Below are 16,658 nucleotides of genomic sequence, written 5' to 3'. Positions count from 1 at the left end.
AAACACAGTCCAGCATGGAAACCCGGTAATTAAACACAGTCCAGCATGGAAACCCGGTAATTAAACACAGTCCAGCATGGAAACCCAGTAATTAAACACAGTCCAGCATGGAAACCCAGTAATTAAACACAGTCCCACCAGGAACCCCGGTAATTAAACACAGTCCAGCATGGAACCCCGGAAATTAAACACAGTCCAGCATGGAACCCCGGAAATTAAAAACAGTCCAGCATGGAACCCCGGTAATTAAACACAGTCCCACCAGGAAACCCAGTAATTAAACAGTCCAGCATGGAAACCCAGTCATTAAACACAGTCCCACCAGGAAACCCAGTAATTAAACACAGTCCAGCATGGAACCCCGGTAATTAAACACAGTCCAGCATGGAACCCCGGTAATTAAACACAGTCCAGCATGGAACCCCGGTAATTAAACAGAGTCCAGCATGGAACCCCGGTAATTAAACACAGTCCAGCATGGAACCCCGGTAATTAAACACAGTCCAGCATGAAACCCCGGAAATTAAACACAGTCCAGCATGGAACCCCGGTAATTAAACACAGTCCAGCATGGAAACCCAGTAATTAAACACAGTCCAGCATGGAAACCCAGTAATTAAACACAGTCCCACCAGGAAACCCAGTAATTAAACACAGTCCAGCATGGAACCCCGGTAATTAAACACAGTCCAGCATGGAACCCCGGTAATTAAACACAGTCCAGCATGGAAACCCAGTAATTAAACACAGTCCAGCATGGAAACCCAGTAATTAAACACAGTCCAGCATGGAAACCCAGTAATTAAACACAGTCCAGCATGGAAACCCAGTAATTAAACACAGTCCCACCAGGAAACCCAGTAATTAAACACAGTCCAGCATGGAACCCCGGTAATTAAACACAGTCCAGCATGAAACGCCGGAAATTAAACACAGTCCAGCATGGAACCCCGGTAATTAAACACAGTCCCACCAGGAAACCCAGTAATTAAACACAGTCCCACCAGGAAACCCAGTAATTAAACACAGTCCAGCATGGAAACCCAGTAATTAAACACAGTCCCACCAGGAAACCCAGTAATTAAACACAGTCCAGCATGGAACCCCGGTAATTAAACACAGTCCAGCATGGAACCCCGGTAATTAAACACAGTCCAGCATGGAACCCCGGTAATTAAACACAGTCCAGCATGGAACCCCGGTAATTAAACACAGTCCAGCATGGAACCCCGGTAATTAAACACAGTCCGGCATGGAAACCCAGTAATTCAACACAGTCCAGCATGGAACCCCGGTAATTAAACACAGTCCAGCATGGAAACCCAGTAATTAAACACAGTCCCACCTGGAACCCTGGCATTGAGAAACATAGAAAATAGGTACAGGAGCAGGTCAGTCAGCCCTCTGAGCCTGCTGCACCATTCTATATCATGGCTGATTATGCACTTTCAGTATCCCACTCCCGCTTTCTCTCCAGACCTCTTGATTTCTTTCGCCACAAGGACCACGTCCAGCTCCCTCTTGAACATATTTAACAAACTGAGCCCAACAGCTTTCTGTGGTAGAGAATTCCACAAGTTTACAACTCTCTGAGCGACGATGTTCTTCATTCTTAGACTGATCTCATTTCCCCAACATCGGGAACATTCTTCCTCCATCCAGCCTGTCCAATCCCATCAGATCCGCTCTCATTCCAGTCAGTACAAGCCCAGTCGATCCAGTTTCTCTCCATGGCTCAGTCCTGCCATTCCCGGAATCAGTCTGCTCAACCTTGGCTTCACTCCCTCAATTGCAGAAATATTCTACATAAGCTGCTCCCTCGATCCTGCTCCGCCATTCAATAAGACCATGGCTGATCTTTTCATGGACTCAGCTCCACTTACCCACCCACTCACCATAACCCTTAATTCCTTCATTGTTCAAAAATGTATCTATCCTTGCCTTAAAAACATTCAATGAGGGAGCCTCAACTGCTTCACTGGGCAGGGAATTCCACAGATTCACAACCCTTTGTGTGAAGAAGTTCCTCCTCAACTCAGTCCTAAATCTGCTTCCCCTTATTTTGAGGCTATCCCCCCTAGTTCTAGTTTCACCCACCAGTGGAAACAACTTCCCTGCTTCTATCTTATCGATTCCCTTCATAATCTTATATGTTTCTATAACATTTCCCCTCATTCTTCTGAATTCCAATGAGTATATCCCCAGTCTACTCAGTCTCTCCTCATAATCCAACCCTCTCAACTCCAGAATCAACCTAGTGAATCTCCTCTGCACCCCCTCCAGTGCCAGTATATCCTTTCTCAAGTAAGGAGACCAAAACTGTACACAGTAACTCCAGGTGTGGCCTCACCAGCACCTTATACAGCTGCAATATAACCTCACTGTTTTTAAACTCCATCCCTCTCGCAATGAAGGATAAAATTCCATTTACCTTCTTCATTACCTGCTGTATCTGCAAACCAACTCCTTGTGATTCCTGCACAAGGACACCCAGGTCCCTCTGCACAGCAGCTTGCTGCAATCTTTTACCATTTAAATAATAGTCCATTTGGCTGTTATTCCTACCAAAATGGATGACCTCACATTGACTTGTAGACTTCTATCAGGCCTCCCCTCAACCTCCGTCACTCCACTGAGAACAAACCAAGTTTAGAACATAGAACACTACAGCACAAACAGGCCCTTCGGCCCACGAGTTGCGCCGATCACATCAACACCTACCAATCGATAGACCTATCTACTGACCTATAGACAATATTACAGTTGATAAGGAGGATGTGCTGGATATTGTTGAGGGATTGAAGATAGATAAATCCCCTGGTCCGGATGGGATTTACCCTAGGATTCTCTGGGAGGCAAGAGAAGTGATTGCAAAGCCTCTGGCTCTGATCTTCAGGTCGTCGTTGGTCTCTGGTATAGTACCGGAAGATTGGAGGTTAGCGAATATTGTCCCATTGTTTAAGAAGGGGAACAGAGACTTCCCCGGGAATTATAGACCGGTGAGTCTTACTTCTGTTGTGGGTAAGGTTTTAGAAAAAATTATTAGGGATAGGATTTATAGTTATTTGGAGAGTAATGAATTGATTGGAGATAGTCAGCATGATTTTGTGCAGGGTAGGTCGTGCCTTACTAACCTTATTGAGTTTTTTGAAAAAGTGACCAAAGAGGTGGATGGGGGTAAGGCAGTTGACGTGGTATATATGGATTTTAGTAAGGCGTTTGATAAGGTTAACCATGGTAGGCTTCTGCAGAAAATGCAGATGTATGGGATTGAGGGTAGTCTAGGAAATTGGATCAGGAATTGGCTAGCAGATAGGAGACAGAGGGTGGTGGTTGATGGTAAATATTCGTCATGGAGTTCGGTTACGAGTGGTGTGCCTCAGGGATCTGTTTTGGGGCCACTGCTGTTTGTAATTTTTATTAATGATCTGGATGAGGGTATAGTTGGGTGGATTAGTAAATTTGCTGATGACACCAAAGTCGGAGGTGTGATAGATAGTGAGGAAGGGTGTCATAGTCTGCAGGAAGACTTGGACAGGTTGCAGAGCTGGGCCGAGAGGTGGCGGATGGAGTTTAATGCGGAGAAGTGTGAGGTAATTCACTTTGGTAGGAATAACAGATGTGTTGAGTATAGGGCTAACGGGAGGACTTTGAATAGTGTGGATGAACAGAGGGATCTAGGTGTATGTGTACATAGATCCCTGAAAGTTGGGAATCAAGTAGATAAGGTTGTTAAGAAGGCGTACGGTGTCTTGGCGTTTATTGGTAGGGGGATTGAATTTAGGAGTCGCAGCGTCATGTTGCAACTGTACACTACTCTAGTGCGGCCGCACTTGGAGTACTGTGTGCAGTTCTGGTCCCCGCATTACAAGAAGGATGTGGAGGCTTTGGAGAGGGTGCAGAGGAGGTTTACCAGGATGTTGTCTGGTATGGAGGGGAGGTCCTATGAGGAGAGACTGAGGGATTTGGGGTTGTTTTCGCTAGAAAGAAGGCGGCTAAGAGGGGATCTTATTGAAACATATAAGATGATTAGAGGTTTAGATAGGGTGGACAGTGATAGCCTTTTTCCTCGGATGGAGAAAGCTAGCACGAGGGGGCATGGCTTTAAATTAAGGGGGGGTAGTTATAGGATGGATGTCAGGGGTAGGTTCTTTACCCAGAGGGTGGTGAGGGATTGGAATGCCCTGCCTGCTGCGGTTGTAAATGCGCCTAGTTTGGGGGCGTTTAAGAGATCCGTGGATAGGTTTATGGACGAAAAGGTTTAGGTTAGAGGGTCATTGTGTTTTTAACTGGTCGGCGCAACATCGTGGGCCGAAGGGCCTGTTCTGCGCTGTAATGTTCTATGTTCTATCTATAACCCCCAATCCCATTAAATCCCATATACTCATCCAGAAGTCTTTTAAAAGACCCCAGCGAGTTCGCCTCCACCACCACTGACGGCAGCCGATTCCATTCACTCACCACCCTCTGAGTGAAAAACTTACCCCTGACATCACTTCTGTACTTTCCTCCCCGCACCTTAAATCTGTGTCCTCGTGTAGCGACCATTTCAACCCGGGGAAATAGCCTCTGAGAATCCACCCTATCTATTCCTCTCAACATTTTATAAACTTCTATCAGGTCGCCTCTCAACCTTCGTCTCTCCAGGGAGAAGAGTCCCAGCTCCCTCAACCTATCTTCATAAGGCATGCCTCCCAGTCCAGGCAACATCCTTGTAAATCTCCTCTGTACCCTTTCAATAGCTTCTACATCTTTCCTATAGTGAGGCGACCAGAACTGCGCACAGTACTCTAAATGAGGCCTGACAAGGGTCTTATAAAGTTGCAGCATTACCTCCCGACTCCTAAACTCAATCCCTCGATTAATGAAGGCCAGTACACCATACGCCTTCTTGACCACATCCTCCACCTGCGAGGCCGATTTAAGAGTCCTGTGGACCCGGACCCCAAGATCCTTCTGCTCTTCAACACTACCAAGACTCCTGCCCTTGATAGTGTACTCCTTCATCCCGTTGGTTCTGCCAAAATGGACGGCTACGCATTTATCCGCGTTGAAGTCCATCTGCCACTTCTCCACCCAGTCCTGCATCCTATCTATGTCACGCTGCAACTTCTGACATCTCTCCAGACTATCCACAACACCACCGACCTTCGTGTCATCAGCGAACTTACTTACCCATCCCTCCACTTCCTCATCCAGGTCATTTATGAAAATGACAAACAGCAAGGGTCCTAGAACAGATCCCTGGGGCACTCCACTGGTAACTGACCTCCATGCAGAAAAAGACCCATCTACAACCACTCTCTGCCTTCTGCAGGCAAGCCAGTTCTGGATCCACAAGGCCAAAGGCCCTCGGATCCCATGCCCTCTCACCTTCTCAAGAAACCAAGTTTCTCCACCCTCGCCTCATAGCTCATGCCCTCCATACCAGGCAACATCCTGATAAATCTTTCTCCAAAGGCTCCACATCCTTCCATATATATAAACGATTTGGAGGAAAATGTAACTGGATTGATTAGTAAGTTTGCGGACGACACAAAGATTGGTGGATTTGTGGATAGCAATGAGGACCATCAGAGGATACAGCAGGATATAGATCAGTTGGAGACTTGGACGGAGAGATGGCAGATGGAGTTTAATCCAGACAAATGTGAGGTAATGTATTTTGGAAGGTCTAATACAGATAGGAAATATACAGTAAATGGCAGAACCCTTAAGAGTATTGAAAGGCAGAGGGATCTGGGTGTACAGGTACACAGGTCACTGAAAGTGGCAATGCAGATGGAGAAGGTAGTCAAGAAGGCATGGGTCGGTGCTGGGGCCTCAGCTATTTACCATTTATATAGATGATCTGGAGGAGGGAACCGAGTGTAGGGTGTTGAAATTTGCTGATGACACCAAGACTGGGGGAAAGGCAAATTGTGCGGAGGGTGTGGAGAGTCTACAGAAGGATCTCGATAGGCTGGGCGAATGGGCCAGGAAATGGCAAATGGAATTTAATGTTGGCAAGTGTGAGGTGGTCCACTTTGGTAGGAAGAATGGTAGGAAGGACTATTACTTACGTGGCAAAAAACTGCAGCAGGCGACGGTGCAGAGGGACCTCGGGGTCCTTGTGCATGAGTCGCAAAAACCCAGCTTGCAGGTGCAGCAGGTGGTCAGGAAGGCGAATGGGATGCTGGCCTTCATAGCGAGGGGGATTGAATATAAAAGTAGGGAGGTCTTGCTGCAGCTGTATAGGGCATTGGTGAGGCCGCAGCTGGAGTACTGTGCGCAGTTTTGGGCGCTGCACCTGCGCAAGGATATTTTGGCCTTGGAGGGAGTGCAGAGAAGGTTTACTAGGCTGATACCAGAGTTGAGGGGGTTGAGCTATGAGGAGAGGCTGAATAAACTAGGCTTCTACTCGTTAGAGTTTAGAAGAATGAGGGGAGATCTCATTGAGACGTATAAGATGATGAATGGGATGGACAGGATAGAGGTGGAGAGACTCTTCCCGCTCAAAAAAGACAGTAGGACTAGGGGGCACAGCCTCAAGATAAAGGGGAGGCGGTTTAGAACGGAGTTGAGGAGGAACTTCTTCACTCAAAGGGTGGTGAATCTCTGGAATTCTCTGCCCGTTGAAGTGGTGGAGGCTGCCTCGCTAAATATTTTTAAGAAGCTGGTTGATGGGTTCTTGATAAGAGAGGGGATTAAGGGTTATGGGGAGAGGGCGGGGAAGTGGAACTGAGCCACAACAGATCAGCCATGATCTTATTGAATGGCGGGGCAGGCTCGAAGGGCTAGATGGCCGACTCCTGCTCCTATTTCTTATGTTCTTATGCTTGCCTTCATCGGCCGGGGCACTGAGTTTAAAAATTGGCAAGTCATGTTGCAGCTTTATAGAACCTTAGTTAGGTTGCACTTGGAATATAATGTTCAATTCTGGTCACCACACTACCAGAAGGATGTGGAGGCTTTGGAGAGGGTACAGAAAAGATTTACCAGGATGTTGCCTGGTATGGAGGGCATTAGCTATGAGGAGAGGCTGGAGAAACTTGGTTTGTTCTCACTGGAACGATGGAGGTTGAGGGGAGACCTGATAGAAGTCTACAAGATTATGAGAGGCATGGACAGAGTGGATAGTCAGAAGCTTTTTCCCAGGGTGGAAGAGTCAATTACTGGGGGCACAGGTTTAAGGTGCGAGAGGATAGGTTTACATAAGAACTAGGAGCAGGAGTAGGCCATCTAGTCCTTCGAGCCTGCCCCGCCATTCAATAAGATCATGGCTGATCTGAAGTGGATTAGTTCCACTTTCCTGCTCTCTCCCCATAACCCTTAATTCTCTTGTCTGTCAAAAACCTATCTGTGACTTAAATATATTCAGCGAGGCAGCCTCCACCACTTCAATGGGCAGAGAATTCCAGAGATTCACCACCCTTTGAGTGAAGAAGTTCCTCCTCAACTCCGTTCTAAACTGCCCCTCCTTATCTTGAGGCTGTGCCCTCTAGTCCTGCTGTCCTTTCTAAGCGGGAAGAATCTCTCTACCTCTACCCTATCCATCCCCTTCATTATCTTATACGTCTCTATAAGATCCCCCCTCATCCTTCTAAACTCCAACGAGTACAGACCCAGTCTATTCAGTCTCTCTTCATAGTCCAACCCCCTCATCTCCGGTATCAGCCTGGTGAACCTCCTCTGCACTCCAAGGCCAATATATCCTTCCGCAAGTGCAGTGACCAAAACTGCACACAGTACTCCAGCTGTGGCCTCACCAGTACCCTGTACAGTTGCAGCAAGACCTCCCTACTTTTATATTCAATCCCCCTCGCTATAAAGGCCAACATCCCATTCGCCTTCTTGACCACCTGCTGCACCTGCAGACTGGGTTTTTGCGACTCGTGCACAAGGACCCCCAGGTCCCTCTGCACCGTAGCATGCTTCAGCATTTCACCTTTTAAATAATAATCCCTCCCACTATTATTCCTGCCAAAGTGGATAACCTCACATTTGCTAACATTATACTCCATCTGCCAGGTCCTCGCCCACTCGCTCAGCCTATCCAGATCCCTCTGTAGACTTTCCACACCCTCCGCACAATTTGCTTTCCCACTCATCTTCGTGTCATCAGCAAATTTCATCACCCTACACTCAGCCCCCTCCTCCAGATCATCTATATAAATGGTAAATAGCTGAGGCCCCAGTACCGATCCCTGCGGCACTCCACTAGTTACCAACCGCCAACCAGAATAGCACCCATTGATACCAACTCTCTGCTTTCTATTAGACAGCCAATCCTCTATCCACGCTAACACCTAACCCCCAACTCCATGCCCCCTAACCTTCTATAGCAACCTTTTGTGTGGCACCTTATCAAAGGCCTTTTGGAAATCTAAAAACACCACATCCACTGGTTCCCCTCCATCTACCACACTAGTCACATCCTCATAGAAATCCAATAAATTTGTTAAACACGACTTCCCCTTAACGAATCCGTGCTGCGTCTGCTCTATCAAACCATTCCTTTCTCGGTGCCTTGCTATTTCTTCTTTGATGACGGATTCAAGCACTTTTCCAACAACAGACGTTAAGTTTACTGGCCTATAATTCCCTGCCTTTTGTCTGCTACCTTTTTTAAACAGTGGCGTAACATTAGCCGTTTTCCAATCTTCCGGCACTTCCCCGGAATCCAGTGAATTTTGCTAAATAATTACTAAGGCATCCACTATCACCTCTGCCATTTCCTTCAGAACCCTGGGATGCATTCCATCCGGTCCTGGGGACTTGTCCACCATCAGTCCCTTTAGTCTATCAAGCACTACCTCTCTAGTGACAGTAATCACATTCAGGCCCTCAACTCCTACCATCCTTCTATCTTTAATATCCGGCAAACTATTCGTGTCGTCCTCAGTGAAGACCGAGGCAAAAAACTTATTTAAGGCCTCAGCCATTTCCTCATCTCCCACCACTAAATCCCCCCTCTCACCCTCTAAGGGTCCAACATTCACTCTAGCCAGCCTCCTCTTCTTTATATATTCGTAAAAACACTTACTGTCCTTTTTTATATTTAGTGCTAGTTTAGCTTCATAGTCTATCCTTCCTTTCTTTATCGACTTCTTAGTCATTCTTTGTTGATATTTAAACCTTTCCCAATCTTCTAATCGCCCACTACTTTTAGCCACTCTGAATACATCAGCTTTTAAGTTAATGCTCTCCTTTATTTCCTTCGATAGCCACGGCTGGTTCTCCCTTCTCCTACATTCCTTCTTTACCATTGGAATATATTTCTGCTGAGCACCGAAAAAGATCTCCTTAAAGATCCTCCACTGTTCCTCAGCAGTCCTACCAACCAATCTGCGCCCCCAATCTACATTTGCCAATTCCTCTCTCATCCTATCGTACTCCCCTCTGCATCAAAAAAACAACCATACAATGATCACTCGTCCCAAGGGGAGCCCTCACAAGAGGATCCCTAATTCTACCTGCCTCGTTACACAGCACCAGATCCAAGATAGTTCGCTCCCTTGTACGTTCCGTCACACACTGTTCAAGGAAACTATCCTGACAGCATTCCAAGAACTCTTCCTCAAGCCCACAGCGTCCGACTTGGGTCATCCAATCAATATGCAGATTAAAATCCCCCATAATTATCACCGCTCTGTTTCTGCACGCGTTAATTATTTCCTTGTTTATAGCCCGCCCCACCTCAAAGTTATTATTTGGGGGCCTATAGACCACACCCACCAGTGTCTTCCTCTCCTTACTATTCCTTATCTCCACCCACAACGATTCCTCATTTTGCTCTTTGGAGCCTATATCTTCCTTTACTACCGCCCTGATATTATCCTTAATTAACAGAGCTACCCCACCCGCTTTTTCCTCCTGTCTATCCTTCCTAAACACCTGATACCCCTGGATATTCAGCTCCCAGTCCCTGTCACCCTGCAACCACGTCTGTGTAATGGCCACCAGATCATATCCATTTGTGCTGATCTGCGCCATCAGCTCATTCACTTTATTCCAAATGCTTCGTGCATTCAGGTAAAGTGTCTTTATACAAGCCTTTATCTGGACTTTATTTGAAGGAACGCTACCAACCTTACTCACGCCCCCTACTCCCTTTATTATTGGGACATCCTCAACATTTTCCCACGCCCGTACCCTCTCTTTTACTTTAGATATTGTAATTTCTCCTACCCCTGCACCCTCCCCCCCAATTAGTTGAAAGCCCTATCTACAGTCCTAGTTATATGATTTGCCAGGACTCTGGTCCCAGCACGATTCAGACCAACCCCATCCCATCTGAACAGGTCCCACCTGCCCCAATACTGGTGCCAATGCCCCAAAAATTCAAACCCATTCCTCCCACACCAATCCCTGAGCCACCCATTCACCTCTTTAATCCTATTTACCCTACACCCGTCTGCACTCGGTTCAGGCAGTAATCCAGAGATAACCACCTTGTCGGTTCTACTTTTTAATTCCATTCCCAGCTTTTCATACTCCCTCTGCAGATCCTTAGTTCCCATTTTGCCAATGTCGTTGGCACCCACATGAACCACAACGACCGGATTCTCACCCTCCCACTCCAGGTTCCTCTGCAGCCCAGATGAGACATCCCGGACCCGAGCACCAGGCAGACAACACACCCTTCTGTATTCTTTATCATTCTGACAAAGGACAGTGTCAATACCCCTAACCACACTATCCCCAATTACCACTACATTCCTCTTTAGTTCTTCCTCTTTGTCCTGTGTCTGCACCACTGTACCGTGGGCAGTTTGCTCGTCTACCTTACAGCCCTCGTCCTTGTCCGCACTGGGAGCAAGAACCTCAAACCTGTTGTGCAGATTGAGAGGCTGAGGCATTTGGGTCCCCCCCTCCTTCCTCCCACCCTTCCTCCCCACTCCCCCCTCCTTCCTCTCACCCTTCCTCCCCACTCCCCCCTCCTTCCTCTCACCCTTCCTCCCTGAGGTGTGCCTCAGGGATCTGTTTTGGGGCCACTGCTGTTTGTAATTTTTATTAATGATCTGGATGAGGGTATAGTTGGGTGGATTAGTAAATTTGCTGATGACACCAAAGTCGGAGGTGTGGTAGATTGTGAGGAAGGGTGTCATAGTTTGCAGGAAGACTCAGACAGATTGCAGAGCTGGGCCGAGAGGTGGCGGATGGAGTTTAATGCGGAGAACTGTGAGGTAATTCACTTTGGTAGGAATAACAGATGTGTCGAGTATAGGGCTAACGGGAGGACTTTGAATAGTGTGGATGAACAGAAGGATCTGGGTGTGTGTGTGCATAGATCCCTGAAAGTTGGGAATCAAGTAGATAAGGTTGTTCAGAAGGCATACGGTGTCTTGGCGTTTATTGGCAGGGGGATTGAATTTAGGAGTCGCAGCGTCATGTTGCAACTGTACACAACTCTGGTGCAGCCGCACTTGGAGTATTGTGTGCAGTTCTGGTCCCCACATTACAGGAAGGATGTGGAGGCTTTGGAGAGGGTGCAGAGGAGGTTTACCAGGATGTTGCCTGGTATGGAGGGGAGATCCTATGAGGAGAGACTGAGGGATTTGGGGTTGTTTTCGCGAGAAAGAAGGCGGCTAAGAGGGGACCTTATTGAAACATATAAGATGATTAGAGGTTTAGATAGGGTGGACAGTGATAGCCTTTTTCCTCGGATGGAGAAAGCTAGCACGAGGGGGCATGGCTTTAAATTAAGGGGGGGTAGTTATAGGACGGATGTCAGGGGTAGGTTCTTTACCCAGAGGGCGGTGAGGGATTGGAATGCCCTGCCTGCTGCAGTTGTAAATGCACCTAGTTTGGGGGCGTTTAAGAGATCCGTGGATAGGTTTATGGACGAAAAGGGATTGGTTTAGGTTAGAGGGTCATTGTTTTTTTAACTGGTCGGCGCAACATCGTGGGCCGAAGGGCCTGTTCTGCGCTGTAATGTTCTATGTTCTACTCCCCCCTCCTTCCTCTCCTCTTTCCTCCCCACTCCCCCCTCCTTCCTCTCACCATTACTCCCCTCAGCAGCACCCTCTTGTTCCTGACCCTCAGAGTTAGCCAGTCTCGGGGGTGTGAATCTCTCTTGTACCCCTTTATCCAGGTTACACTCCCTCCCCCTGATGAGCCTCAGTGTCTGTCGCACAGAGTTCAGCTCATCTACTTTGAGCTGGAGCTCTTGCAGCATCCAGCACTTACTGAAGACATGGTCACTGGGAAGGACCCTGGGGTCCACCAGCTCCCACATCATACAGAAACAGCTCATCACATACCCCTCCATAGCAGTCTCCTAATGATTTCTGAACACAGTTAAGAACTTAAATTTACCTGGCCCTTTTCTCCCAAGCCCTGTTATCTAAAGCCCTTACAGCTCACTCTGCTTCCCTCTCACTCCGCTGCCCGCTGTCTACTGCAATCCTCCTTTTCAACTTTGCACGGTAAAAAATCTCTTCACACAAAGCCCCGCGGCCCACTTCCCGTCTAACTTATAAAGCAGAAACGCTGTTAAAAAGCCCACGAAAATATTTACAAAGGTAATCGCTTACCTTTACTCTGTTTAAAGGAGATGTACGAGGCAGATTTTTTACACAGAGGGTGGTGGGTGCCTGGAACTCGCTGCCGGGGGAGGGAGTGGAAGCGGATACGGTAGTGAGTTTTAAGGGGCGTCTGGACAAATCCATGAATAGGGTGGGAATAGAGGGATACGGTCCCTGGAAGGAGAGGGGGTTTTAGTTCAGTCGGGGCAGCATGGTCGGTGCAGGATTGGAGGGGCCAAAGGGCCTGTTCCTGAGCTGGAATTTTCTTTGTTCTGGTAGTACGGCAGCCAGAATTGCCCCTTTCAGTGACCTGTGTACCTGTACACCCAGATCCCTCTGCCTATCAATACTCTTAAGGGTTCTGCCATTTACTGTATATTTCCTATCTGTATTAGACCTTCCAAAATACATTACCTCACATTTGTCTAGATTAAACTCCGTCCGCCATCTCTCCATCCAAGTCTCCAACTGATCTATATCCTGCTGTATCCTCTGATGGTCCTCATCGCTATCCACAAATCCACCAACCTTTGTGTCGTCCGCAAACTTACTAATCAAACCAGTTTTTCTTAAATGTTAAAAGTGACCCCGCATTTACCACTTTATCCGGCAGCTCATTCCACACTCCCACCACACTCTGTGTGAAGAAACCCCCCCTAATATTCCCTTTAAACTTTTCTCCTTTCACCCTTAACCCATGCCCTCTGGTTTTTTCTCCTCTAGCCTCAGTGGAAAAAGCCTGCTTGCATTCACTCTATCTATACCCATCAAAATCTTATACACCTCTATCAAATCTCCCCTCATTCTTCTACACTCCAGGGAATAAAGTCCTAACCTATTCAATCTCTCTAACTCAGCTTCTCAAGTCCCGGAAACATCCTTGTGAACCTTCTCTGCACTCTTTCAACCTTATTTACATCCTTCCTGTAACTAGGTGACCAAAACTGTACACAATACTCTAAATTCAGCCTCACCAATGCCTTATATAACCTTACCATAACACTCCAACTTTTATACTCGATACTCTGATTTATAAAGGCCAATGTACCAAAAGCACTCTTTACGACCCTATCCATCTGTGACGTCACTTTTAGGGAATTCTGTACCTGTATTCCCAGATCCCTCGGTTCAACTGTACTCTTCAGAGTCCTACCATTTACCCTGTACGTTCTACTTTGGTTTGTCCTTCCAAAGTGCAATACCTCACATTTGTCTGCGTTAAATTCCATTTGCCATTTTTCAGCCCATTTTTCTAGTTGGTCCAAATCCCTCTGCAAGCTTTAAAGTCCTTCCTCACTGTCCACTACACCTCCAATCAGCAAATTTGCTGATCCAATTTACCACATTATCATTCAGATCGTTGATATAGAACATAGAACATAACAGCGCAGAACAGGCCCTTCGGCCCACGATGTTGCGCCGACCAGTTACAAAACAATGACCCACTAACCCAAACCAATCCCTTCTCGTCCATAAACCTATCCACGGATCTCTTAAACGCCCCCAAACTAGGCGCATTTACAACTGCAGCAGGCAGGGCATTCCAATCCCTCACCACCCTCTGGGTAAAGAACCTACCCCTGACATCCGTCCTATAAGAACATAAGAAATAGGAGCAGGAGTAGGCCATCTAGCCCTTCGAGACTGCCCCGCCATTCAATAAGATCATGGCTGATCTGTCGTGGCTCAGTTCCACTTTCCCGCCCTCTCCCCATAACCCTTAATCCCCTCTCTTATCAAAAACCCATCAACCCGCTTCTTAAAAATATTTAGCGAGGCAGCCTCCACCACTTCAACGGGCAGAGAATTCCAGATATTCACCACCCTTTGAGTGAAGAAGTTCCTCCTCAACTCCGTTCTAAACCACCTCCCCTTTATCTTGAGGCTGTGCCCCCTAGTCCTACTGTCTTTTTTGAGCGGGAAGAGTCTCTCCACCTCTATGCTATCCATCCCATTCATCATCTTATACGTCTCAATGAGATCTCCCCTCATTCTTCTAAACTCTAACGAGTACAAGCCTAGTTTATTCAGCCTCTCCTCATAGCTCAACCCCCTCAACTCCGGTATCAGCCTAGTAAACCTCCTCTGCACTCCCTCCAAGGCCAAAATATCCTTGCGCAGGTGCGGCGCCCAAAACTGCACACAGTACTCCAGCTGCGGCCTCACCAATGCCCTATACAGCTGCAGCAAGACCTCCCTACTTTTATATTCAATCCCCCTCGCTATGAAGGCCAGCATCCCATTCGCCTTCCTGACCACCTGCTGCACCTGCAGGCTGGGTTTTTGCGACTCATGCACAAGGACCCCGAGGTCCCTCTGCACCGTCGCCTGCTGCAGTTTTTCGCCACGTAAGTAATAGTCCTTCCTACCATTCTTCCTACCAAAGTGGACCACCTCACACTTGCCAACATTAAATTCCATTTGCCATTTCCTGGCCCATTCGCCCAGCCTATCTAGATCCTTCTGCAGACTCTCCACACCCTCCGCACAATTTGCCTTCCCCCAATCTTGGTGTCATCAGCAAATTTCGACACCCTACACTCGGTTCCCTCCTCCAGATCATCTATATAAATGGTAAATAGCTGAGGCCCCAGCACCGACCCCTGGGGCACCCCACTAGTCACCAACCGCCAATCCGAATAGCACCCATTGACCCCCACTCTCTGCCTCCTATTTGACAACCAATCCTCTATCCACGCTAACACCCTACCCCCAACTCCATGTCCTCTGACCTTCTGCAGTAACCTCTTGTGAGGCACCTTATCAAACGCCTTCTGAAAATCCAGAAAGACCACATCCACCGGCTCTCCTCTATCCACCACCCTAGACACATCCTCATAGAACTCCAGTAAATTAACTACCCCCCCTTAATTTAAAGCCATGCCCCCTCGTGCTAGCTTTCTCCATCCGAGGAAAAAGGCTATCACTATCCACCCTATCTAAACCTCTAATCATCTTATATGTTTCAATAAGATCCCCTCTTAGCTGCCTTCTTTCCAGCGAAAACAACCCCAAATCCCTCAGCCTCTCCTCATAGGACCTCCCCTCCATACCAGGCAACATCCTGGTAAACCTCCTCTGCACCCTCTCCAAAGCCTCCACATCCTTCCTGTAATGTGGGGACCAGAACTGCACACAGTACTCCAAGTGCGGCCGCACTAGAGTAGTGTACAGTTGCAACATGACGCTGCGACTCCTAAATTCAATCCCCCTACCAATAAACGCCAAGACACCGTATGCCTTCTTAACAACCTTATCTACTCGACTCCCAACTTTCAGGGATCTATGTACACATACACCTAGATCCCTCTGCTCCTCCACACTATTCAAAGTCCTCCCGTTAGCCCTATACTCGACACATCTGTTATTCCTACCAAAGTGAATTACCTCACACTTCTCCGCATTAAACTCCATCCGCCACCTCTCGGCCCAGCTCTGCAACCTGTCTAAGTCTTCCTGCAAACTATGACACCCTTCATCACTATATACCACACCTCCGACTTTGGTGTCATCAGCAAACTGACTAATCCACCCAACTATACCCTCATCCAGATCATTAATAAAAATTACAAACAGCAGTGGCCCCAAAACAGATCCCTGAGGCACACCACTCGTAACCGAACTCCATGATGAATATTTACCATCAACCACCACCCTCTGTCTCCTATCCGCTATCCTCAACAGACAAGTCCTCATCAAACTTCCTCTCTGACACTGTGATACAGTCCCTGACCAATAATGCTACCCCCCCCCCACCTCCTTCTCTACTCCGACTAAAACATTTGAACCCCGGGACCTGCAGCAACCATTCCTGCCCCTGCTCTATCCATGTCTCTGAAATGGCCACAACATCAAAGTCCCAGGTACTGATCCACGCTGCAAGTTCATCCACTTTATTGCGAATACTCCTCGCATTAAAGTATACACATTTCAAACCCTGCTCCACCCCACCCCTGCGATGCTGTGCATTGCAGTCCCCATCTATGTCCCCCTCACTTTCAACCCCTCTACTCAGGATCCCACCCCCCCCTCCGAATCAGTTTAAACCTAACTGGATAGCCTTAGCAAATTTACCCCCCAGGATATTGGTCCCCCTCTGATTCAGGTGTAGACCATCACTCTTATAGAGGTCCCACCTTCCCCAGAATG

The 16,658-nt window shown here is 47.6% G+C and overlaps 1 protein-coding gene across 1 annotated transcript in view; it reads right to left on the bottom strand.

The window, feature by feature from the left end:
• The window catches only part of LOC145340039 (dynactin subunit 1-like), a gene marked incomplete at its 5' end in the record, with an annotated part of 67,430 nt that overhangs the window by 35,059 nt on the left and 15,713 nt on the right, over nt 1-16,658 (bottom strand). The gene's annotated exons all lie outside the window — the stretch shown is intronic.

Source organism: Carcharhinus amblyrhynchos, unplaced genomic scaffold, assembly GCF_965287045.1.
Source record: "Carcharhinus amblyrhynchos unplaced genomic scaffold, sCarAmb.v2.hapA scaffold_735, whole genome shotgun sequence".
Taxonomy (NCBI): Eukaryota; Metazoa; Chordata; class Chondrichthyes; order Carcharhiniformes; family Carcharhinidae; genus Carcharhinus; species Carcharhinus amblyrhynchos.
The sequence above is the reverse complement of the archived record's forward strand: the minus strand, read 5'-3'. Positions and strand labels throughout refer to the sequence as shown.